This window comes from Gadus macrocephalus, chromosome 10 (genome assembly GCF_031168955.1).
Source record: "Gadus macrocephalus chromosome 10, ASM3116895v1".
Classification (NCBI taxonomy): Eukaryota; Metazoa; Chordata; class Actinopteri; order Gadiformes; family Gadidae; genus Gadus; species Gadus macrocephalus.
In genome coordinates, this window is record NC_082391.1 from 8,323,758 (window position 1) to 8,350,410 (window position 26,653).

Sequence of the window (26,653 nt, forward strand, 5' to 3'; positions counted from 1 at the left end):
GAAAAACATCTTGCCAAAGAGCCCTAATGGAAAGGTGCCTATGCTGCCCAAGTCCATGACATGGTCGCTAGAGGTGCTACAATGAAGCTCTCCAAAGATATGATTACCAACTGGACCGGGCCAGTATGGTATGTCAGCCACCTCATCGCTCCAAATCCACACTCGATCACGACACCAGTGAGGCTCGTCTGGAACAGCAGCCAGAAATTCAGAGGTGTGAGCCTGAATGACATGCTGATGAAAGGTCCAGACGTCCTCAACCCGATCCGTGCAGTCCTCCTGAAGTTCAGAGGTGGGGTGTACGCTGCTTTGGGTGACATAAAAAAGATGTACAACTCTGTGTGGCTTGAGGATCGTGAAGTGCACCTCCACAGATTCCTGTGGCGAGACTCTGAGAACGAGGAGCTGGGAGAATATGCTGTCACCAGGGTGAACATTGGAGACAAGCCAGCAGGGTGTATCGCACAGCTTGCAATGCGAGAGACCTCCAACCTCCCTCAGTTCATGCACCTTGAGGAGGAGCGCCGGGTACTCCAGCAGGACAGCTATGTCGATGATGTCCTGACATCGCAAAATGACCTCGACCGCCTGAGAGCCATCACTGCAAACGTCGAGAGCATCCTGAAGGCTGGAGGATTTCAGCTCAAGCCGTGGGTGTTCTCTGGGCAAAGTGGGAGGCAGGACGAGCCAGACAGCAGCGCAAGAGCCAAAGAGGGAACCTTGGTCCTCCCAAATCAAATGGGTGATGACGACAATAAGACACTCGGCCTTGGCTACATTGTTGGGGAAGACAGGCCATAAATTCCAAAAATTCCATAAATTTCTCAAAGAGGAAGCAAAAGATGCGGCTTGGTCAGAACCTCCTGCAAGAACAGGTTAGGCCTCAGACTCCCAATCCCCTGACAAGAAGAGAGTTGCTCAGTCAGGTGGCTGGATTGTATGACCCAAGTGGCCTGGTGACGCCTGCAAAGCAGAAGGGAGCTATCCTGGTGTGCCAAGCATTCCAAGAGGCAAAAAACTAAAGGTGCCCAGCTAAAGACACATGGGACACAGCGCTCTCAGACAATATCATCCGACTGCAGACACAAATGGGCGTTCCCGTGTCGTGGGCGTTCTCGTTCACGCAGACTAAAACGCCCCCCCGGCGTTCTCGTGTGGTGGGCGTTCTCGTTTACGCAGGCTGGAACGCCCCGTTCTTCTTCGTCGATCTAGTAGTATGGGCAGCATAGAACTGACGTTAGCGCCCCCTTCTTCTTCGATCTCGTAATACGGGTACGTTAGCCAGCTAGGCCTACAGAATGTTAGCTTACATTTATGTGTCGGATCTCGGCCCACACTTTGCATCAAACTTGATGCAACACGATCATTACAGGGAGGCTCCATGATCTCAAGTTCATTATCTTCTGGGTTAGTATAGGTAGGGTATTACCGTATTAGGTTTAAGTGAGATGTTTGATATAGTTGTTTAAGAATATGCCCAAATTAAATAATGAATAGATTAAAATAACACTTGGGACATTATGCAGTTCAAATCCAGTTACCAGACACTATGAAGGCTCAAACAGTAGGCCATTTGACTCCAAGTGTTCACTTACTTTTCCCACTGAATGTTTTCAATAAAGACAAAATACAGTAATTGCTCTGTAACAATTAACCTTACAACATACATCGTAGGCACAAATGTATGTTATACATCGTATAGCATTTGTCACAAAAACAAAAAAGAAAGGAGTAATAAAATACCAGCATTTCTGGGCAGATACATTTACTACAGTAGTATGTACATTTACAAATGGAAGGGATTGCAAAAAAAGACGTCCCAAATAAAACAAAAAAGGAGTAATAAAAGAACATTATGCTAGGCAGACATCTTTTATGACAAACCTGCCATATGCAACGTTCCTCAGTACCAGGGGTGCGCTTGGCCAATTCTTCTTTTTTAAGAAGCCTTTGAGGCGTAGCGCAAGGCCACTGCATTGTTGTAAATCTTTCTAACCGTTATGTATATGAGATTGTCTTTATTAAGCTTAATGTCCCCTGCCAAACTGTCATTTATATATATGGAAGGATGGAGAGGCTTGATTAGTTCTCGGAATGTGTTTGAAACCCAGTTGAACACGCCAAGCATCGGCATGTCCAGTCTCAGCGTCTCTTGTACAATTTGCTGAAGGACTTCGGGTGGTAAGAATGGCCTGTCCTCTGTTGTGCCAGATTGGAGCGTGTGGCTGAGATGGGGAGATGGAGAGGGTGAGCTTGGTGTGCCAGCTAGTCCTGCAGGGCTAGAGAGAGCGAGAGAGCCGAAAAAGAGTGAAGGAGAGCGAGAGAGAGGGAGAGAAACAGGGATTATAATCAACCTTCAATTCAATCACACAAGCCCAGACCAACACTACCCACACCATTAAACAAAAAGGCAGTCACTGATCGATCAAAAGTCTGAGAAAGAGCAAGAGAGAATATACGTAAATAGAAAAGTATGGACATAGTATGTAATACCTTTCACTGCTTAGTGATTGGAAGGTGTGACTGAGATGGGGAGATGGAGAGGGTGAGAAGGAGCCAGCAAGTTCTGCAGGGCTAGAGACAGAGAGACAAGTGTATTGGCTACGATCTTCGTGAGCACCAAAAATAAGTAAATAGCAACATGGACACAGTATATAAACCTTTCAAGCATAAAGGTCTCCAACAGCTGTCCAACCACCACCTCCTGATAGAGAGCATGTCCCCCTGAAAAGTAAAGTTATGCTTTAAATGACTTCATAGCCTAATACAAATCCATGTTACAGTACTGTTTAGCAGTGTACTATGGCAGTGTAAATTATTGTGAAGATGTAGCCATCTCCTCTAAGTGCAGTACCTGAAGACAAAGTAATGTGTATGACCTATGATGCATGTTAATTGTAGCCTCCAGTAAGGATGACTAAATAATTAAAAGCCTTATATTTCATGCTACACATCTGATTGAGATTTGAAAGAACTCACCTCACTGAAATCATATTGCTTTTGAGGGTAGAATACATTGCGTACTGAAATTAACATACAAATGAGTTAGTTGTTTTACAAACTAGTCATCAGTCATCATTTCTGAAAATAATGCATCTCACCATCAGCATAAACACCCCACAGCTGTTGCTCTGATACTGGTGAGGTGCGTCCTGTGGTGGTAAAAGGGGAATGTGATTTGTCAATGATTCTTATTAGTATATAATGCTTATAAACTATAAAGTGATATCCACCCTCATTTTGTAGCTACATACAAAAAGTGCATAATGCACTTTCAACAAGCATTTTGCAGCAACCAGGGCCCATCAGCGTCACATAGGAACACTTCATTAAATCATAATAAACAATCTAGAGGCCTGCCTGTCTACCAGTGAATGCTACTCTACGAGATGCAATGAATCGTGCGCCAGCCACACGTTTTACCTCGTCAGCCAAGTAAAGTCCCTTCCATGGTCCATTGGACAAAGCATGTGCCAGGGTACTGAAAAGGTTTGGAAGACGTGTAAGTTGCAATTCATATGCATCATCATCAACACGCATTCAGTACACATTACGCTTTATTTTTTATTTTTTTATTTTATTTTTTAATTAAAAGTACATGTTTTCCTAAACGTTGGTCATCAACGAGGTACTAAAGTAGTAACTAAGGGCACATCTGTCATCTGTTTTTCAGAGTGCTAACGATCTTTATTCATTCGTTGCGCCGCGACCGAACTGACAGAATTCTCTGATATGCCATGCATGTAAACATACTAGTTAGTTTCAACCCAGTCGCCAAGAAAAAACGTCGACGGTGTACGTTTCCATGAACACTGGAGACGTACTATTACAACGTAAAAACAGCGTGTTATACCTACAGTATCCACGCGTGCCGCTGTGGAGGCGGGTTTCGGGGTTTGGGTTTCACGGCTTTCGCGGCAAATTGTGGACACGATTGTTTAGGGGGGGGGGGGAGGTAGACTGTTGTTGACCGGGGAGGGGGGGGGAGACACGTTTGTTGAGGGGGGGGGGGGGGGGGGGGGACACGATTGTAGGGGGGGGGGGGGGGGGGGGGGGGGGAACACGTTAGTTGAAGGGGGACGACGACGACGACACGTTTGTTGAGGGGGGGGGAGACACGTTTGTAGGGGGGGGGGGGCACGCTCGACAACGAAAGTTGTTTTTTATTTAAAGCTCGACAACGAGAGTTGGTTTTTATTGAACGAGACTTCAACACGGAACAGCTGCACGAAACGATGGTCACGTCACTCTCGGTGACCGTGTCGACAACAATGAACACACGAACAATGTTAATAGAACAACACACAACCACATAACATCCCGAACCCATCAACCCCACTTAATCCTAACAACAAAACAAGTTAACAAAAGCCCCATTTGTCAACTGACAACCCCAATTCCCAGAATCCCCCGCGGCTCCGGAACACGGCGTAGCTTATATTAATCTTTATTATCCGAATGGGAAATGCAATATTTTAGGACAGATACACCATTAAACGCGTTTCTAATGACATTTCTAGCGAGAAATGTACATTTTCCTTACATAATCTTCAGTCAGTGAATGTGTATGATCTTTATTAATCTTTATTATCTGAATGGGAAATGCAATATTTTAGGACCGATTCACCGTTAAACGTGTTTCTAATAACATTTCTAGCGAGAAATATACTTTTTACTTGCATAATCTTCAGTCAGTGATTGTGTCTGATCTTTAGTTTTATAGTTATTAGGATTTGATCGGATCGCTCGCATGTTTCAACGTCAGGTTGTCAGGCTGCTTTCGCTAAACTAGCAGCTCACGTGCTTCCTTCCTGCGTTTGTGTTATTAAACTGTTACTTTATGTAACTTTTAATGATATCATCTTGTTAGAAACACGTATATCTGAGAGGCAACCCAGTCGCCAAAAGCATTCGTTGACAGTGTACGTTTCGTGAACACTGGATTACGTCGCATTTCAACATAAAATAGCGTGTTATACACGCACACACGCACGCACACACACACACACACACACACGCGCGCGCACACACATGCACGCGCACGCACAGACACACACAGACACACAGACACAGACACACACACACACACACACACACACACACACACACACACACACACACACACACACACACACCAACCCTGTCTCGTCAAAATTACGTTCCCAGAGAACTATTCGGCATTCTCAATTACGTTTGTCATAAAACGTATTTTGTCCGCGATTACGTTTTATTGAACGTATTGCAAATACGTTCGTCCTCAGCCTATTTTTTGCCATTTATTAACCTCTAGGATTATGTTTGGTTGAAACGTATCCCAGATAGGTTAAATGTCAACGTATAGCACATTATTGTCATTAAGGCATATCTCCCTTTCAGGGAACGTTTCATTTAACGTATTTTGTCTGAAAAACGTATCTTGGCTGTGGATACGTGTTATTGAACATATCGCAAATACGTTCGTTGTCAATCTATTTTTTGCCATTCATTTACCTCTAGGATTATGTTTGGTTGAAACGCATTCCAAATATGTTAAATGTCAACGTATAGCACATTATTGTCATTAAGGCATATTTCCCTTTCGGGAAACGTTTAATTTAACGTTATTTTGTCCCTGATTACGTCTTATTGAACATATTGCAAATAGGTTCGTTCTCAACATTTTTGTTGTTATTTATTTAAACTACCTCTTGGATTACAGGCTACATTTAATTGAAACGTATCCTTAATAGGCTACGTTAAATTTCGATAACACATTATTGTCAGCATATAGGCATAGGTCTACCTCTCGGGGAAGCGTACGTTTGATTGTAATGTTAATAGTCCAACGTTATATCAACATGTCACAAGAGGAGAAATTAGCTGCTGACGGGGTAACTGTAGGAGCGGGGGTTGCTTTGTTGATTTCTTTATCTAGGGCTATAGCTGTGGTCAAAGCGGGAAGTGTACGTTGTCTGGGCGGCTGCCTGAACTGAGCTGCAGGAAATTATGTTCACACGTTTCTTCATTCATTCATGAAGGCTATACCGGTGAACGGTGACGTCAGACTCACGCCCACCTACAAACCAATCAATGTCCAGTATCAGCCTGTCCTCTCGGAAAATACGACCACGTTGGTTTGTTCCGCCACAGATTACGACCCATTGGAATTTATCCAAAACGAGCGAACGAGGCCCTCTACATGTGCGGGCAACCCTTTCTCATCAAAATTACGTTCCCAGAGAACTATTCGGCATTCTCAATTACGTTTGTCTAAAAAACGTATTTTGTCCGTGATTACGTTTTATTGAACATATTGTAATGACCTCGCAGGTGACATAACGATGTCGAGTCATTAGTAATTGAAGGAACTTTTAATGGACCAAAACCAGGTCACTGAAACCCGTAACCAACGGCAGAAATCCCACCCAAAACAAACCCCGGTTACCCCGGCAACCCCCAACACGGTCTCACTCACGTGCAGGCCCCCACCTTCGTGTTCTTCCAAGGCCCTCCCCCAGCTGACCTAATGATTCGCCCTCACACTGATTGACAAGAAGAACATTACAATACATGCACACACAGAACAACTGGCATAACGGACAACGAAATACAATGCAACACATAACACAAAAACAATTTAATTGTCCCAGGGTCGCTACAATATCGTAAATACGAATTCGTTCTCAGCCTATTTTTGCCATTTATTTACCGTGTTACTATGGCAGAATAAAGAATAAATTCATGCATTATCATTCAATTTGAACATGTGTTTTTACAGTATAGAGTGGTGGAGAGGGATGACGTATCGACAATAATGAACACACGAACAATGTTAATAGAACAACACGCAACCACATAACATCCCGAACCCATTAACCCCACTTAATCCTAACAACAAAACAAGTTAACAAAAGCCCCATTTGTCAACTGAGAACCCCAATTCCCAGAATCCCCCGCGGCTCCGGAACACGGCGTAGCTCATATTAATCTTTATTATCTGAATGGGAAATGCAATATTTTAGGACAGATACACCATTAAACGCGTTTCTAATGACATTTCTAGCGAGAAATGTACATTTTCCTTACATAATCTTCAGTCAGTGAATGTGTATGATCTTTATTAATCTTTATTATCTGAATGGGAAATGCAATATTTTAGGACCGATTCACCGTTAAACGTGTTTCTAATAACATTTCTAGCGAGAAATATACTTTTTACTTGCATAATCTTCAGTCAGTGATTGTGTCTGATCTTTAGTTTTATAGTTATTAGGATTTGATCGGCTCGCTCGCATGTTTCAACGACGTCAGGTTGCTTTCGCTAAACTAGCAGCTCACGTGCTTCCTGCGTTTGTGTTATTAAACTGTTACTTTATGTAACTTTTAATGATATCATCTTGTTAGAAACACGTATATCTGCCCAGTCGCCAAAAGCATACCTACGTTGACAGTGTACGTTTCGTGAACACTGGATTACGTCGCATTTCAACATAAAATAGCGTGTTATACACACACACACACGCACGCACACGCACAGACACACACACACACACACACGCACACACAAGCACACACACGCACGCACAGACACACAGACACACACACACACGCACACACGCACACGGTGCATTTCGCTGCTAAAACAACAACAAAAAAATATTCCCTCAAATAGTATTACTTTCAAAACGTTGGCCAAAATGGCCAATAATATCATTTTTTATTTGGGATGCTTCTAGGACATTTTGGGTGGATTTTGAACGGTATGTGGGGGGCACGTTTTTTGCAGGACCTGGCAACCCTGCGCTGTTGCCCGAGATCTGGATCCACCCCGGCGTGGTGCCGTCTCCTTTTGACCTTTTGACCCCAGACTTCTGGGGGAATAGCTGAATCAATTCATTAGTCAATCAGAAGCATGTAAATATCTTCACGGTGGTGTAAGAGGACGAACAAGGTGTCCTTCAACATCTACGCTTCCAGGCGATTGCAACGGTGCCACACATGAGCATATTCGAACATGTTTAATGGTAGTAATTAGCTGTCGAAATTGGAGGCCTTAATCAATACTGAGCAGCTATTGATTTGCTTCCCGATAAAGATTAGTCACAAATGACATGTTATTTAGCATCTACACGTTGAGCTGAGTCCAATGACACCAAGAACGACACTCTAGCTAATGGTAACATGTATTTTACATGGTACACCTAGGTCTAGGACATGATCTCGGTGTAGCAAGAGGCCGAGCTTGATCTCATTGGACTCAGCTTAACGTGTAGATGCTAATTAACATGTAATTTGTCAAAAATCTCCATCGGGAAGCAAATCTATAGCTGGTCATTATTGATAAAGGCCTCCAAAATCGACAGCTAATTACTACCCCGAAACATATTCAAATATGATCATGTGTGGCACTGTTGCAATCGTCTCGAAACGTAGATGTCAAAGGACACCTTGTTTGCTCTGTTGCACCACCGGGAAGATATTTTCATACTTCTAATGGATTGATTCATATTTGAAGGTTCTCGGAGTGAGACTTTAAGTGGCTGCAGCAGAAGTGTTGAGACGAAAGATGATATCAAGAGATTTATAGAATATTCCCATTCACATTATGATTCTTCGTCGTAACATCCGACCAAACATCCTTTACATTCACAGAGCGAAGATTATGAAAGTCCAGGCTCAGCAAGTGCTCCATCTCGTTGCACCTGCACCCAGCGGCTCGCTTGCAAGATTTTGGCCTGAAGTTCTTCCCAGACCTATACCCTAACAGTCCAATATGCATATCTGAGAATCAGGCCTCTCTTCAATAATGACAAAATGTAATGAGAGAAATACAGATTCACTTTTTGTTATCTCATAAGCGGCGTGGTGCCGGCTCCTTTTGACCTTTTGACCCCAGACTTCAAAGAGGTGGCCACAGGTCAGCGCTGTCTACACACATTAAGCCACAAATGTACACCTCCATCCCGCAAAAAATGGGGCCTAGAAACTAACCTCTGTCTTATGTACATTGACTGTACTGTTGGAGGTCACGCCCCTTTTCCAGCCTTTTCGAGATAGCTAGGGATGCTAAAATGTTTACACACATTTCCCGGGGCCCCGTGAACGACATATCCGAGATTTGGAGTTCTAGCCCTTAGAGAAAAAATGGAGTGTCATTTGGACAAAGCCCCTCAGAAGTGTAGCCTGCAAGACCTAATGGTTCAGAATGTGGTGGAAAAACAGTTTTTGAGATAGGAAGGTCCTACCGCCCTGAAATTTTAATGCCTTATTCTAGGGCCTAACTTGGACCTCGGCTCCGAAATTTGGCCCGGTCGGACCCCGAGGGCAGGAAGGGGGGGCCCTTCCTGCCCGAAACTTGGCCCGGTCAGACCCCGAGGGCAGGCCCCCCCTTCCTGCCCTCGGGGTCCGACCGGGCCAAGTTTCGGTGCGGAGGTCCCAGTTAGGCCCTAGAATAAGGTATTAAAATTTCAGGGCGGTAGGACCTTCCTATCTCAAAAACTGTTTTTCCACCACATTCTGAACCATTAGGTCTTGCAGGCTACACTTCTGAGGGGCTTTGTCCAAATGACACTCCATTTGGGAAAACTTTTTTTCTCTAAGGGCTAGAACTCCAAATCTCGGATATGTCGTACACGGGGCCCCGGGAAATGTGTGTAAACATTTTAGCATCCCTAGCTATCTCGAAAAGGTCGGCAAAGGGGCGTGACCTCCAACAGTACAGTAAATGTACGTAAGACAGAGGTTAGTTTCTAGTCCCCATTTTTTGTGGGATGGAGGTGTACATTTGTGGCTAAAGGTGTGTAGACACAGCTGGCCTGTGGCCACGTTTTTGAAGTCGGGGGTCAAAAGGTCAAAAGGAGCCGGCACCACGCCGCTTATGAGATAACAAAAAGTTAATGTGTGTTTCTCTCATAACTTTTTTTCATTATTAAAGAGAGGCCTGATTCTCAGATATGCATGTTGGATGGCTATGGGTGTAGGTCTGGGAAGAACTTCAGGCCAAAATCTTGCAAGCGAGCCGCTGGGTGCAGGTGCAACGAGATGGAGCACTTGCTGAGCCTGGACTTTCATAATCTTCGCTCTGTGAATGTAAAGGATGTTTGGTCGGATGTTACGACGAAGAATCATAATGTGAATGGGAATATTCTATAAATCTCTTGATATCATCTTTCGTCTCAACACTTCTGCTGCAGCCACTTAAAGTCTCACTCCGAGAACCTTCAAATATGAATCAATCCATTAGAAGTATGAAAATATCTTCCCGGTGGTGCAACAGAGCAAACAAGGTGTCCTTTGACATCTACGTTTCGAGACGATTGCAACAGTGCCACACATGATCATATTTGAATATGTTTCGGGGTAGTAATTAGCTGTCGATTTTGGAGGCCTTTATCAATAATGACCAGCTATAGATTTGCTTCCCGATGGAGATTTTTGACAAATTACATGTTAATTAGCATCTACACGTTAAGCTGAGTCCAATGAGATCAAGCTCGGCCTCTTGCTACACCGAGATCATGTCCTAGACCTAGGTGTACCATGTAAAATACATGTTACCATTAGCTAGAGTGTCGTTCTTGGTGTCATTGGACTCAGCTCAACGTGTAGATGCTAAATAACATGTCATTTGTGACTAATCTTTATCGGGAAGCAAATCAATAGCTGCTCAGTATTGATTAAGGCCTCCAATTTCGACAGCTAATTACTACCATTAAACATGTTCGAATATGCTCATGTGTGGCACCGTTGCAATCGCCTGGAAGCGTAGATGTTGAAGGACACCTTGTTCGTCCTCTTACACCACCGTGAAGATATTTACATGCTTCTGATTGACTAATGAATTGATTCAGCTATTCCCCCAGAAGTCTGGGGTCAAAAGGTCAAAAGGAGACGGCACCACGCCGGGGTGGATCCAGATCTCGGGCAACAGCGCAGGGTTGCCAGGTCCTGCAAAAAACGTGCCCCCCACATACCGTTCAAAATCCACCCAAAATGTCCTAGAAGCATCCCAAATAAAAAATGATATTATTGGCCATTTTGGCCAACGTTTTGAAAGTAATACTATTTGAGGGAATATTTTTTTGTTGTTGTTTTAGCAGCGAAATGCACCGTGTGCGTGTGTGCGTGTGTGTGTGTGTGTGTCTGTGTGTCTGTGCGTGCGTGTGTGTGCTTGTGTGTGCGTGTGTGTGTGTGTGTGTGTCTGTGCGTGTGCGTGCGTGTGTGTGTGTGTAAAACACGCTATTTTATGTTGAAATGCGACGTAATCCAGTGTTCACGAAACGTACACTGTCAACGTAGGTATGCTTTTGGCGACTGGGCAGATATACGTGTTTCTAACAAGATGATATCATTAAAAGTTACATAAAGTAACAGTTTAATAACACAAACGCAGGAAGCACGTGAGCTGCTAGTTTAGCGAAAGCAACCTGACGTCGTTGAAACATGCAAGCGAGCCGATCAAATCCTAATAACTATAAAACTAAAGATCAGACACAATCACTGACTGAAGATTATGCAAGTAAAAAGTATATTTCTCGCTAGAAATGTTATTAGAAACACGTTTAACGGTGAATCGGTCCTAAAATATTGCATTTCCCATTCAGATAATAAAGATTAATAAAGATCATACACATTCACTGACTGAAGATTATGTAAGGAAAATGTACATTTCTCGCTAGAAATGTCATTAGAAACGCGTTTAATGGTGTATCTGTCCTAAAATATTGCATTTCCCATTCAGATAATAAAGATTAATATGAGCTACGCCGTGTTCCGGAGCCGCGGGGGATTCTGGGAATTGGGGTTCTCAGTTGACAAATGGGGCTTTTGTTAACTTGTTTTGTTGTTAGGATTAAGTGGGGTTAATGGGTTCGGGATGTTATGTGGTTGCGTGTTGTTCTATTAACATTGTTCGTGTGTTCATTATTGTCGATACGTCATCCCTCTCCACCACTCTATACTGTAAAAACACATGTTCAAATTGAATGATAATGCATGAATTTATTCTTTATTCTGCCATAGTAACACGGTAAATAAATGGCAAAAATAGGCTGAGAACGAATTCGTATTTACGATATTGTAGCGACCCTGGGACAATTAAATTGTTTTTGTGTTATGTGTTGCATTGTATTTCGTTGTCCGTTATGCCAGTTGTTCTGTGTGTGCATGTATTGTAATGTTCTTCTTGTCAATCAGTGTGAGGGCGAATCATTAGGTCAGCTGGGGGAGGGCCTTGGAAGAACACGAAGGTGGGGGCCTGCACGTGAGTGAGACCGTGTTGGGGGTTGCCGGGGTAACCGGGGTTTGTTTTGGGTGGGATTTCTGCCGTTGGTTACGGGTTTCAGTGACCTGGTTTTGGTCCATTAAAAGTTCCTTCAATTACTAATGACTCGACATCGTTATGTCACCTGCGAGGTCATTACAATATGTTCAATAAAACGTAATCACGGACAAAATACGTTTTTTAGACAAACGTAATTGAGAATGCCGAATAGTTCTCTGGGAACGTAATTTTGATGAGAAAGGGTTGCCCGCACATGTAGAGGGCCTCGTTCGCTCGTTTTGGATAAATTCCAATGGGTCGTAATCTGTGGCGGAACAAACCAACGTGGTCGTATTTTCCGAGAGGACAGGCTGATACTGGACATTGATTGGTTTGTAGGTGGGCGTGAGTCTGACGTCACCGTTCACCGGTATAGCCTTCATGAATGAATGAAGAAACGTGTGAACATAATTTCCTGCAGCTCAGTTCAGGCAGCCGCCCAGACAACGTACACTTCCCGCTTTGACCACAGCTATAGCCCTAGATAAAGAAATCAACAAAGCAACCCCCGCTCCTACAGTTACCCCGTCAGCAGCTAATTTCTCCTCTTGTGACATGTTGATATAACGTTGGACTATTAACATTAGGCTACAATCAAACGTACGCTTCCCCGAGAGGTAGACCTATGCCTATATGCTGACAATAATGTGTTATCGAAATTTAACGTAGCCTATTAAGGATACGTTTCAATTAAATGTAGCCTGTAATCCAAGAGGTAGTTTAAATAAATAACAACAAAAATGTTGAGAACGAACCTATTTGCAATATGTTCAATAAGACGTAATCAGGGACAAAATAACGTTAAATTAAACGTTTCCCGAAAGGGAAATATGCCTTAATGACAATAATGTGCTATACGTTGACATTTAACATATTTGGAATGCGTTTCAACCAAACATAATCCTAGAGGTAAATGAATGGCAAAAAATAGATTGACAACGAACGTATTTGCGATATGTTCAATAACACGTATCCACAGCCAAGATACGTTTTTCAGACAAAATACGTTAAATGAAACGTTCCCTGAAAGGGAGATATGCCTTAATGACAATAATGTGCTATACGTTGACATTTAACCTATCTGGGATACGTTTCAACCAAACATAATCCTAGAGGTTAATAAATGGCAAAAAATAGGCTGAGGACGAACGTATTTGCAATACGTTCAATAAAACGTAATCGCGGACAAAATACGTTTTATGACAAACGTAATTGAGAATGCCGAATAGTTCTCTGGGAACGTAATTTTGACGAGACAGGGTTGGTGTGTGTGTGTGTGTGTGTGTGTGTGTGTGTGTGTGTGTGTGTGTGTGTGTGTGTGTGTGTGTGTGTGTGTGTCTGTGTGTCTGTGTGTGTCTGTGCGTGCGCGTGCATGCGTGTGTGTGTGTGTGTGTGTGTGTGTGTGTGCGTGCGTGTGTGCGTGTATAACACGCTATTTTATGTTGAAATGCGACGTAATCCAGTGTTCACGAAACGTACACTGTCAACGAATGCTTTTGGCGACTGGGTTGCCTCAGATATACGTGTTTCTAACAAGATGATATCATTAAAAGTTACATAAAGTAACAGTTTAATAACACAAACGCAGGAAGGAAGCACGTGAGCTGCTAGTTTAGCGAAAGCAGCCTGACAACCTGACGTTGAAACATGCGAGCGATCCGATCAAATCCTAATAACTATAAAACTAAAGATCAGACACAATCACTGACTGAAGATTATGCAAGTAAAAAGTATATTTCTCGCTAGAAATGTTATTAGAAACACGTTTAACGGTGAATCGGTCCTAAAATATTGCATTTCCCATTCAGATAATAAAGATTAATAAAGATCATACACATTCACTGACTGAAGATTATGTAAGGAAAATGTACATTTCTCGCTAGAAATGTCATTAGAAACGCGTTTAATGGTGTATCTGTCCTAAAATATTGCATTTCCCATTCGGATAATAAAGATTAATATAAGCTACGCCGTGTTCCGGAGCCGCGGGGGATTCTGGGAATTGGGGTTGTCAGTTGACAAATGGGGCTTTTGTTAACTTGTTTTGTTGTTAGGATTAAGTGGGGTTGATGGGTTCGGGATGTTATGTGGTTGTGTGTTGTTCTATTAACATTGTTCGTGTGTTCATTGTTGTCGACACCGTCACCGAGAGTGACGTGACCATCGTTTCGTGCAGCTGTTCCGTGTTGAAGTCTCGTTCAATAAAAACCAACTCTCGTTGTCGAGCTTTAAATAAAAAACAACTTTCGTTGTCGAGCGTGCCCCCCCCCCCCCTACAAACGTGTCTCCCCCCCCCTCAACAAACGTGTCTCTCCCCCCCCCCCCCCCTCCCCGGTCAACAACAGTCTACCTCCCCCCCCCCCTAAACAATCGTGTCCACAATTTGCCGCGAAAGCCGTGAAACCCAAACCCCGAAACCCGCCTCCACAGCGGCACGCGTGGATACTGTAGGTATAACACGCTGTTTTTACGTTGTAATAGTACGTCTCCAGTGTTCATGGAAACGTACACCGTCGACGTTTTTTCTTGGCGACTGGGTTGTTAGTTTAGACGTACTAGTACGTTTACATGCACAGTTTAATCCGATGCGTGTGTCACCACAACGAAGCAGAGTGGCCGCGATTTCATGCCTCTTACCATGCCAGCTGACACCTTAACATCCAACTTAACAATGTACTTTGGTAATGTTAACCTCACAGTAAAATAATCGGCAAAGCCTTTGCTGCAAACTTTACCCTCTACCTACAAACGTCTTAAACGTTGCTGATTTCTGAATAGTATATGCAACGTTTATGGACGATAGCATAGCATTCGCTGCTACCGAACCATGCTTGTCACGAGTATTTATATCGGATTCGAATTCGGATACAACGATACCACAGCTAAATCAGTGATTTAAATGACAATACTTTAAACAATATCATACTTACTGACATAATCTCTCATCATAACCCTTTCGTTTTTCTGGAAAGTTACTACGAGGTAAAACCGCCAAAAAAGGAAGGGTAGCATACCCAGCATGCCTTGCGAAACTCACTCACCTCTTCTTGATTGATTGAAACGCTACAGGAACGCCTGATGGGCGTTTTTGTGTCATGACAGGAATGCCCGATGGGCGTTTTTGTGTCATGACGGGAACGCCCAAGCCTGCAGCTGGACCCTTCTCCTCTCAGAGGGCCTCAGGGAAGATGCAATTGAGCTTTTTGAACAATATGTCCAGCTCGGCAAGGTCAAATTCACCAGGGCTCTAACTCCTTCATGCCATACCGGTAAGCCGTGGGCAGTTACATTCTCAGATGGGAGCGAGCATGCCTACGGAGCAGTGATGTATCTGAGGTGGAGCTCTGATCAAGGCCCCATCATCAAGCTGGTGGAGTCTAAAGCCAAACTAACCCCTTTGGATCAGAAGGGCGATGTTGTGAAATCAGAGGTATGTGGAGCAGTGTTTGCGTCCCGCCTGAAGAGGTACTTTGAAAAGCACAGCCAAATCAAAGTTGAGAAGTGGTTCCATCTTGTCGACAGCCAGACCGTTCTTGGCGCAATCCAAAGAGAGAGCTATGGCTATCAAACTTTCTTTGCAAATCGGATAGGAGAAATCCAAAGCAACTCACAAGTCCAGGACTGGTGGTGGATCCCTGGTCCGCAGAACATTGCAGACCTAATCACGAGAGGAAGCGGCCCCAAACAACTTGATGAAGACTCAGAGTGGCAGAATGGTCCAGAGTTCCTGAGCCTTCCTGTGTGTGAGTGGCCGATCAAATCTGCAAAAGAAATTGCTACTGCTGCCAGAGAGAGCATCAACAAACTGCAAAAGAAAGCCTTTGTCGCTGCTCTGACGAGGGCCCAGGCAATGGGACCAGGACGGAAAGGGGACCATGTCCAAGTAAATCAACAGAGACCACCCGCAGGGTCAGCAATCCAAAGCCTTGTGGACATCAAACGGTTCAGCAGCCTTACCAGACTTGTTTAGACCATTGCTTGGATCTGGAGGGCAGCTAGAAGGTTCCTTGGACCAAACCGGATCCCGAATAGACCAAAGTGGGAGGCAGTCCATTTAACCGGAGTCGTCTCTGTCCAAGAAAGGAAAGATGTGCTGCGAGACCTTTTCCTTGCTGCACAAGAGGGCGCAAATTTCCCAAGCACTACAACAGACAGGCTTGTGGTCTATAAAGAGGACTCTGGGCTCTTTGTCTGTGGTGGAAGAGTGCAGGGCTTCAAAGAAGACAGTGTCGCCATCCCCCTCTTACCTTGTGACTCATGGGTGTCTACATTGCTAGCTCGAGAGTCTCATGGTGAGGGTCATGACGGAGTGGCTGGGACCCTGCTCAAGATGAGAAGGAAGGCCTGGGTTGTAAGAGGAAGGAGAATAGCCCAAAAGGTCGTTGACGGCTGCCTGGTCTGCAGGAAGGCAAAAGCAAGTAAGTGCAAATAAGTGATGGGTGATTTGCCGCCTGAGAGGACTGAACCTGCAGCACCTTTTGAGTACACCTCTGTGGACCTTTTTGGACCCTTCCAGGTGAATGATGATGTCAAGAGAAGAGTGACTCTGAAGGTGTGGGGTGTGGTCTTCTGCTGCATGGCAAGCAGAGCCATCCACACTGAACTGGCAAACTCTGTGTCCACTGAGGCGTTCCTGATGGCCTACCAAAGGTTCACAGCAATCCGGGGGCATCCAAGAAAGATCTGGTCAGACCCGGGTACCAACTTCATAGGTGCAAAGCCGGCCCTGGAAGAACTGTACAGATTCTTGGATAGCCAGAATAAAGCTGCCTTGGAGGAGACTGCTGCAAGGAATAGAACCGTGTGGGAGTGGAAAATCCATCCTGCTGATTCCCCACACAGAAATGGTGCTGCAGAAGCCGCTGTGCGCATCGTAAAGAAGGCGCTCCAGAGTCTTGGGAAGGAGTCTGGATTGAGTTACAGTGAGTCTCACACAGCCCTGTACTTGGCAGCCAACCTTGCGAATGAGCGTCCAATTGATGCAAGGATGCAGAGCCGGGAAGACTGTATTCATTATGTAACACCAAATTCCCTTTTGCTTGGACGAGCTTCTCAAAGTGGAGACGTCAAGACCTTTGACTTTACTAGCTACCCTTACAAAAGGCTCAGAGCGATGCAATCTGAAGTGACCAAGTTCTGGAAGAGCTGGAGTCAGCTGGCTGGGCCCAACCTTTTCGTGAGAAGCAAGTGGCACATCACAGAGAGAAATGTCGCTGTTGGGGACATCGTCTGGCTGTGTGACCAAAACGCAATGAGGGGACAGTTCAAGCTTGGCAGAGTCATCAGCACAAATCCAGACGGCAAAGGCATTGTGAGGGATGTGAATGTCAGGGTCTTCCCAAGCTACAGTGTTCCTGTGATTAGACCTGGAAGCGTGAAGAAACCAAAAACTGATGGGCCAAACTTGAAGGTCCAAGCTACTATCCTTCACAGAGATGTCCGGCGACTGGTCATTCTGTTGCCTGTTGAAGAACAAGTGACTCACTGACGGTAGATCTCTTTTAAATTGAGTTTGACTTAGAGGTGGCGACCTTCCCAGTATGTCTACCGGAAAGATCGAGTGGGAGGTGTCGAGTCAAACTGTGGTTTTAATTTTACTTTGGGGTTTAAGAAAATACACTGAAAAAAAAGAAGAAATTAACGGACAAAAAATAGTGATTTAATTTTAAATTGGGAGCGGAAGGACTCACCAGCTCAACTAATGGTTGACGCAAAGTTCTAACCAACGCAAAAATAAGCTACGTCATACACGCGACGCAGACACGAGCAGCAGGTGTTTTAATTGAGCTTCAAGGAGGCACGAGAGAGAACAAGAGAGCTGTTAGAAAACCACAGCAAATGCGTGTAATAAAAACTCTTGTATTGTACATACTGAACATCTTTGAAATCTGGAGAGGCAGCCGGTAAGAGAATGTAGCCTACTTCCGATCTTTTCCATCAAAGTCTGCCGCTGCTCCGGTAACGTTGTTTGTGCTTAATAGCATCTAGCCGCAGCATTCGTTGCAAGTGGGGATGCTAATGTTGTCTGCCTATACCGTGAACTGTAAACTAAGTTGTCACTTGTTAGAAATAAGGTGATGGTGAGGCTGCAGTAGCCATTTTTGTATAAGTGATGGTTTATGCATTTAATTCTTTATTATTGAATGTTCCACAATTGAAAAATGTAATTTCTGCGTTGTTTGTGTACTTTTTAAGTTTAAAATTCCAGTATATTTTGTACAAGAGTTTATATCTGAGAAAGTCAATTATTTTGTACATGTTGGTGTCGGTTTATTGTTGTGTGTATTGCTGATATTCATGTGTGTTTTCTATGTTTCTGTTTATCTTTAAAGGTTTTTTACCTAAAGGTTAATGGCAAGAGAAAATAGCGAGCTACTGTTTAACTGAAAATAAAAAGGAAAGAAAAGTGAAAACGTAGCTACTGCCTGGGACTCAAGTCATTACATTTTGAGTAGAATCCAGTTTCCCAAAACCTCCAATAGATGTCAGTTCCTCTTTCAAGTTGGGGAAAAAGTACAAAACAGCAAAAAACACAGACAACTTGACAACTACTATGCAGCAACATATGCTCCTGAAACACAACGGTGAGTTCGGGAAAGCAGACACGCAGCAACCAAGTGTGTCGGCTATTTTCACCGCCGCAAGACGCAGCTGTACGGCCGTGTAGAGAAGATCACAACGCTGAGTATTTCCATAGTCCATTTGCTGCCATTTTATTTGCAGCTTTAAATTATTTGCAATCGTTAGGCTACTGGTTTCGTTTTCGTTTTTTTTAAACCGTTACCGGCCTTGGTACGACGTGATTTAAATTGTGAGACGCATATTTATTTTTGTAAGGAAAATGTGTTTTGAAGGTTTGCAAAAATAAATAATGAATACTCTGACTGTTTTGATGGAGAATAAGCATTACATGTTTGGTTGGTAATATTGCCATTCATCATTAGACCTATTCCTGCAGCAGATGCGTTGCATTCTAAAAATAGATTTGATTAAACGAGTACTCGATTGATCCTCGAGGAATTCCTTCGATTACTCGAGATTGGAATTTACTACTCGTGCCCATCCCTAGTATCAACCAAACTATGCTGAAATAGCAAAATCAAGGCAGTGCAATTTCTCTCACTGAATATAACAGGCTCAAAATGTCTCATACGCACAGTAGTTCTAGTTTGTGATGATTCCAACAACATTTTTGAATCATAAAAATGTGTCCAAAATATGTAAGAACAACAATTGTTATTATAAATGTGTCAACATTTTTATAATGATGCAATTAGAAGTGAAAAAGAAAGGAATGCGTCTTACAAGTTTATTCCATTTAGCAGTACTATATATATTAAGTTAACACTACTTTAAGTAGGATTTATTTGTAGCGATTAATTGACATTATAAGTTTTGTATGTGTGGCCCATGAACCACCAGCGGTTTTCCTTTTTGGCCCACTTGTTAAGGAGGTTGAATCGCCCTGTACGCAATCTTTGCTTTATAAATCACAGAGTGCGTACAAGTGTGCGCAGCTGAATCAGCTTCACGTTCCACCCTGTACACGCCCCTTTTTAACCATAAATGGTCAATGCAAATTACCTCATGAATGCAATCTGCATATAAAACAGACTCAGATGCAAGTATTATGACTTGTCGGAAACAATGGCAGAAGTACTGAGAAAAGCAAAAAAGTGACATTTCACGGAGGTTGAAGTGGAGACACTTGTGGGTGAGATGGAGGCCCGAAAAGTAGTTTTGTTCGGCGGTCACGGGATTGGGATCGCCAACAACAAAAAGCAGAGTGAGTGGCTGCAGCAGTGAACTCTGTCAGTAGCACGGAGCGCACAGTCCCAGAATTAAAAAAGAAGTGGTCTGACATAAAGGTACATATTTTTATGTACCAATAAATCGTTATGGTCCGTAAAGACCCTATCCCGCCGAATCCTGCCATTTGCATGGTCCGCCAGAAGTGCCATATGGTGCAGCATTACCACGGCGCTCACCTCTGTATTTATAGGGTTACGGTAATAAGACTGACAGAGAACACCTTGGATAATCAGTTTGTAGTCACCCACGTAAAATGTTCTTGAACATAACCCCTTTTTAATGCCTGATTTGTCGTGAAAGCATCAAGAGTAACGGACAACGATTGTGATGAGGAGTGTGGCTTGGTTTTCCACACTTGGGATTTAATTTACATTTGATTATGTGTTTACAGTGTCACATGAAAATATTATGTTATTGACACATGTTGGACAGTTGCTTTATTCCATGCAGTCGCGCCGTCAGTGGAGAGTATGGAGTGACGGTATTAAATATAGAGATTTTTTTTTTATTTCTATTCTACGGAGATGTTTCTGGAGTTATAACTGAGAAATAACGCAGTTGACTTAAATCATTCTGATTACATAGATTTAACGCATGATACGGTTTGAAATTAAATTTATGAAGGGCGATGATAAAACATAATCGTTCTTCTCACTCTACAATTCTTCTGTCTGACTTCAGTTCACCACCACACCATCTGTGTCGCCAATTCTCCTTTTCCTCCAAACCATGCGTACGCATGGGTCAGAGTTTGCTTAGGGCTGCGCACATTTTCCCGTCAAGTTGTTTTTTTATAGATCACAACCTTGGCGTGGAAAGTCACGTACGCCAATTTCAGCCCCGTTTTGTGTGTACGCAATGGTTATAAATGAAACCCCTGATCTGTGTGTTACATTCCAGACTCAGCTGTTATTAGTCATATGTTCATGCTTAACTTGCATAGTTTGGATGATATAGATGTTGTGTTGACTTTGATTTGCTTATGTTTTATTTATGTTTTTGTTATAATGCAGACTGTTTTTCGAATGCTCAGTACGGATTGTGTAGTACTGAAAACGTTTCCGAATGCGTACTACCGCCACAGTATACAACGGTAGGTCACTACGCTATCCCACCCACAATGCAACCGGAGTCTGGTAACAAACGAAGAAAAGATGGCTGACCCGACACCACCAACAGCGGCTTATGCTGCGTTTCCTCTGCAGGGTGCGGTACGGTTCGGTTGCAAAGGTGCGGTACGGATTGCGTTTCCACCGCCAAAAGTGATCGTCACCCGGACTGAGCCATACTCGGTTTGCCCTCGTTTTCAGTACTCCTGCGTTGGGGTACTGAAAACGAGACGAGACGCCTGAAAGGGTGCCGGACAATTCGAGCTACACACCCTCTCCGTTGATTGGTCGACAGAATCGTCACTTCCGGGCGACGTGGGGATAAAAACAATCAAACAATAGCCTCGAGGTATTATTCTTTACAATGAACATGTCGCGTAAAACGCTTGCTTGGGCGAACAAGGAGGTGGAGACGTTCCTCTGCATTCTTTGGGAGGAAGACGTTGTTTACGATGTTTACGTAGCTGCCACGGCGATCGATATCCGGCCTACCATAAAGGGTACTGTCGACGCCGGAAACGCAACCTCGGAACTGAGCTGGGCTATACCGCCCCCTCCCTACCGGATTAAGGCGAACCGAACCTTACCCCACCCTGCAGTGAAAACGCGGCATTAGAAAGAAGTCGTAGAAAGCGGCGAAAAAAAGAGACATTAAAAAGAGTAAAAAAGTAAAGTAATAGTTAAGTAAAAAGAGACATTTTTAATTTAATAGCAACAATGACAAGACGGAAAACAGGTAACTTATCAAGGTAATTTTGCAGGCATCTGAGGGGAGATACGTCATCTCCAAACAGTTTCGGCGGTGTTCGGAAGCGTTCGGAGGCGTTCTACGCATAGCTGTGTAGAGTAGTACGGTCAAGTAGTAGACACTGAACAGAAATAGTATGTACTAAGTATTCGGATTCAGCCAATGTTTCCATATACCTCAAGTCCTATATGGCCGCCATCTTGGATTTTACAAAATGGCTGCCGTGAAAAAGGTTTTCGTCGATATCTCAGCTTCTAAATAACCTAGAGCTTTTATTTTGACAGCTAAACTACCATTTTCAGGGCCGATGAATCCAACGGTAACAAAATAAATAAGCTAGAATCAACCTAAACCTTAATTGACTGAAATTTCTAGTTTTAATTGAATGTTTTACAAGTGATCAATCATGAACGTTCCACTAAGTTAATGTCCATTACAGTTTTTTTCAATTGCTTGAACACATTTTGCAAATCTTTGCTCATTGCGTCAAAACTCAACACACAAGCAAATAAGACGCAACACTGAGAAATATACCATTCACATCAATGTCAAATTGAAACTCTTCTAACGAAACCTAACAATCCCTTGTCAAAACGTCACTCTGATGCCAAAATGATACACACTTGTATCATATGAATACACTTTCAGATCAGCAGCAACACACTAGTCTCCTTTATATAAAACACTGCAGTCTTCCATATTCACTGTTTCAGTTCCGCAGAAGGCACGTTTTCACAACAACCAAAAAAATCGATGGTCTATGATCTATGCCAGCCTTCCATGCGTTCACTGGCGCTGATAACACTGGAAGGTTCTCACGTATAGGCAAAGCAACCTGGCTGCAAGTCTACATAAAGGCAGATAAAGATGTAATCAGTTCATTGCAGATGCTTTCAACAGAGGAAGTAATGACCAAAACTATGTTGGCCACTCTGGCTAGCTTCGTCTGTGCAGCCTACTCCCCCAAAGGCATCTACATCAAGACCATCTCCGAACTACGATGGCGTCTCTTCTGCAAGCATATGGCAGAAAGTGATAAGCTACCTCCTACCCTCTGAGACAACATGTCCTGAGAGTCCATATCCAAGCCAGAGTGTGGGGACAGGCCAGCATTGCTCTGCAAGATTCTCAGATGGATCCCCTGCAGAATGGCTACCACAAGGAGTCTGATAGCAAGCTGAAACCATCCATGACAGATGCCCTTCTGTCAAAGGCCATCATTGAGATGGTTAGCTGTCAATGCAAAAGAGACTGTTCTTCGGCCGGATGTTCCTGCAGAAAAAACAAATCCTGCACCGATCTGTGCGGCAGTGTGTGTCAGAAGGATGAGGACACACATAATAAGTATGAAACTGATGATGACGATGATAGTGATGATATGTAAAGACTCCTTGATTGCCTTTGCTCTTAATGGACATTAACTTAGTGGAACATTCATGATTGATCACTTGTAAAACATTCAATAAAACTACAAATTTTCGTCAATTAAGTTTTAGGTTTAATCTAGATTATTTATTTTTTAACCATTGGATTCCTTGGCCCTGAAAATGGTAGTTTAGCTCTCAAAATAAAAGCTCTATGTTATTTAGAAGCTGAGATATTGACAAAAACCCTATTCACGGCAGCCATTTTATAAAATCCAAGATGGCGGCTACATAGGTATCAAGGAAAATTGAAACATTATTTTTCTGATTGCTTACACAATAAAGTTTCCAAAAATGTATAGATTTGATACTCTTCACAAAATTCTGGCGACATTACATAGTGAACCTGACTATAATGATAGTACTGTCAAAATAATAATGATTATTATTACTTACTTTGGCAAAAGTACTAAATTATGAGTATTAGTTTACTTGTTAATTTGTCAGTGTTGCACTTCACTCTTGATGATAGTAACTTTATTCCATTTTCATTCCATTTTGGTGTACAGACATGCCCAAAAAACGGAAAGGCAAGGGATCCTCCAGAGATGATCTCCGGTCAATAGCTGGAGGAGAGGAATTGATTGTGGAGCATTTCCTTTCATTGGATATTTTAGATCAAGACCAGTCATTCTGTTCAGATGTGTGGTCAAAATTGTCCTAAAAGATTCTTGGAAATTAAAAGGAGAAAAACAAGAAATGGCTCCACTGTCTACGGACATACAATCGGCGAGATATTAGGGGAAAGGTCAAGGCACCGTCATGTATTTCAAAAGGTCCAGAGTTACCCACAGATCAAGATTCTGCCAAAAGTCAGAGGGAAATGGTGGAAGAGCAAGACACAGAAGATTCAGACAGTCCAGTGTCCCCAAAAAGTGGCAGATCTGATGCTTCCATTAGAGATCAAGAGTCTGCACTAAAAGAAGGATTGAGTGGTGTTAAAAAGAGGCACAGCAAGAAAAAAGCTGTTGGGTTGCAGTACAGAGATGACGATTCTGAAGAAGGTCAGAGGGAAATCGCTGAAGGGCAAGAGTCAGAAGACTCCGACAGTCCAGTGTCCCCTAAAAGTGGCAGATCTGATGTTTCCATTTGGGATCCAGATTCTGCACTGGTGAAAAAGATAAAAAAAAGTCTTGAATGGTGTTAAAAAGAGGCACAGCAAAAGAAAAAGCTGTTGTGTTGCAGTACACAGATGACGATTAGGAAGAAAGTCGGAGGGAAATCGCAGAAGGGCTAGAGTCAGAAGACTCTCACAGTCCAGTGTCCCCTAAAAGTGGCAGATCTGATATTTCTATTAGTGATCCCGAGCCAGAAGAAAGGCAAAAGTAAAAGGACATGTATCTGAAAAAATAATAATAATGAGTGATGGAGTGTTTAGAAAGGTGCCATCCATGGCCAAGAAATTCACAATTTCACTTACACAAAATCAGAGCAACATCCCACCTCACAGTGGTGTCAACAAACTTGAAAAAACATGGACAAATGTAATTCACAGCGAATTTCAAAGAAATAACCCTAGCTGTGTCCTGCATTTTACATACCAGCATGTCTGTGTTCCTGGCAGCAGGAAAATAAATGCACCATATTTAACTTTGCATGCTGTTTGCAAATTCTCCACCTGTCAGGCAAGGTACATTATTCGAATGAGAAACAAGCCTAGTCGGCGTCAACCCACCATTAGAATGGCTGTTATTCGTCATGGAGAAATTAAACATTTGAAAAATGAGACACGGTAACTAATACTGTTGTCTTTTGTGTAACATCAGGTCACATTATATCAGACACATTATATTAGATGTTTGCACAGACTGCAACAATGTGGATTGCATAGTGCAACTTAAATACCCAAACATGCCACTTTGTTTAATTGTACGCACACTCACACACACAAACATGTACAAAGGCACGTAAGCAAACATTATCAGATTGTCTCCCAAGTTATTTTGTACCCCTAAGGCAGAAATTATTTGACCAAACATACATACATGCCTTCAAAAAAACTCAATAAACGTAACTGATGTTCAATTGTTTTATTTTCTAGACCCAATGTGAGACATGCAAGCGGTGGTTTCACGATATCTGCATTACCCTCAGTAAAAGTAACTCCCCAGACACTGACTTGCCATGGCAATGTGTCTTATGTTAAGACACATTGGAAATGGTATGCGAAATAATGAAAATAAAATCTGTGACTGCATTATTGTGTTCAATAAAAATATTTTGAGTCAATACAAACTTTTTAATAATTTAAATGGAGTAATTTCAAAAATAAATCAAATTTTTCTATCTATAGGCACCAGGACAAAAGGACAATAAGAAGACGGAACGAAAACAAAATATAGAGTTACGATAGAGATCGTCAATGTTACATTTTGGTGTGATTTTGAAAATAAAAATAAATTAAGAGAAAGAAATGTCTGATTTCTTAGCCATTTATCGGAACTCAGGACAATTAGCCCCAATAGAAAAGGATACTTTTAAAGCCACGTGCAGAGGGTGGATAAAAAAATAAGAAAATGCTGGACAACAAATAATCTTATGACTGAATTAAAGATTTTAGTAACTCAACAAATGTTTCCAAAAACATATATTTGAAAATAAAGGCCTTGTGGCACATGGGGGTTATTATTATCTGTGTTATACAGTTGGTTTGATATCTTGAGGTCAAAAGGTCAAGGAGCATAATACGTTTATTTGTTAATTTTATTTGTGAAAAATTGCCAAAATGATATATTTGAAAAATAAGCCTTTTGGCATAGGGGGTTATTATTATTATCTGTGTTATACAGTTGGTTTGATATCTTGAGGTCAAAAGTTCAAGGAGCATAATGAATTTATTTATTTTATATTAATTGTAAAAAATTGCTGAGATTATATATTTGAAAAATAAGCCTTGTGGCACATGGGGGTTATTATTTTCTGTGTTATACAGTTGGTTTGATATCTTGAGGACAAAAGGTCAAGGAGCATAATACGTTTATTTATTTATTTTATATTAATTGTAAAAAATTGCTGAAATTCTCCTCATCCTCATCCTCATCCGCTTATCCGGGTTCGGGTCGCGGGGGGAGCAGCTCAAGCAGGGGGCCCCAGACTTCCCTTTCCCGGGCCACATTGACCAGCTCTGACGGGGGGATCCCGAGGGGTTCCCAGGCCAGTGTTGAGATATAATCTCTCCACCTAGTCCTGGGTCTTCCCCGAGGTCTCATCCCCACTGGACGTGCCTGAAACACCTCCCAAGGGAGGCGCCCAGTGGGCA

At 42.8% G+C, this 26,653-nt stretch overlaps 2 long non-coding RNA genes across 5 annotated transcripts; one reads left to right on the forward strand and one right to left on the reverse strand.

Moving 5' to 3' along the window:
• Positions 1 to 1,977: 1,977 nt before the first annotated feature.
• On the reverse strand, positions 1,978 to 15,357 carry LOC132465619 (uncharacterized). 4 transcript variants are annotated; one of them, XR_009527634.1, is made up of 7 exons: positions 15,232 to 15,357; positions 3,424 to 3,481; positions 3,102 to 3,152; positions 2,980 to 3,023; positions 2,661 to 2,724; positions 2,494 to 2,574; positions 1,978 to 2,279 (listed from the first exon to the last, which is right to left on the reverse strand). It is a non-coding gene; the product is annotated as an uncharacterized LOC132465619 (long non-coding RNA). The 4 variants fall into 4 exon arrangements; XR_009527633.1 differs by having other exon boundaries at positions 2,980 to 3,152; XR_009527632.1 differs by lacking the exon at positions 15,232 to 15,357 and having other exon boundaries at positions 3,424 to 3,544.
• A 2,006-nt stretch (positions 15,358 to 17,363) lies between these two features.
• On the forward strand, positions 17,364 to 18,718 carry LOC132465620 (uncharacterized). Its single transcript, XR_009527635.1, has 2 exons — positions 17,364 to 18,204; positions 18,634 to 18,718. It is a non-coding gene; the product is annotated as an uncharacterized LOC132465620 (long non-coding RNA).
• The last annotated feature ends 7,935 nt before the right edge of the window (positions 18,719 to 26,653 follow it).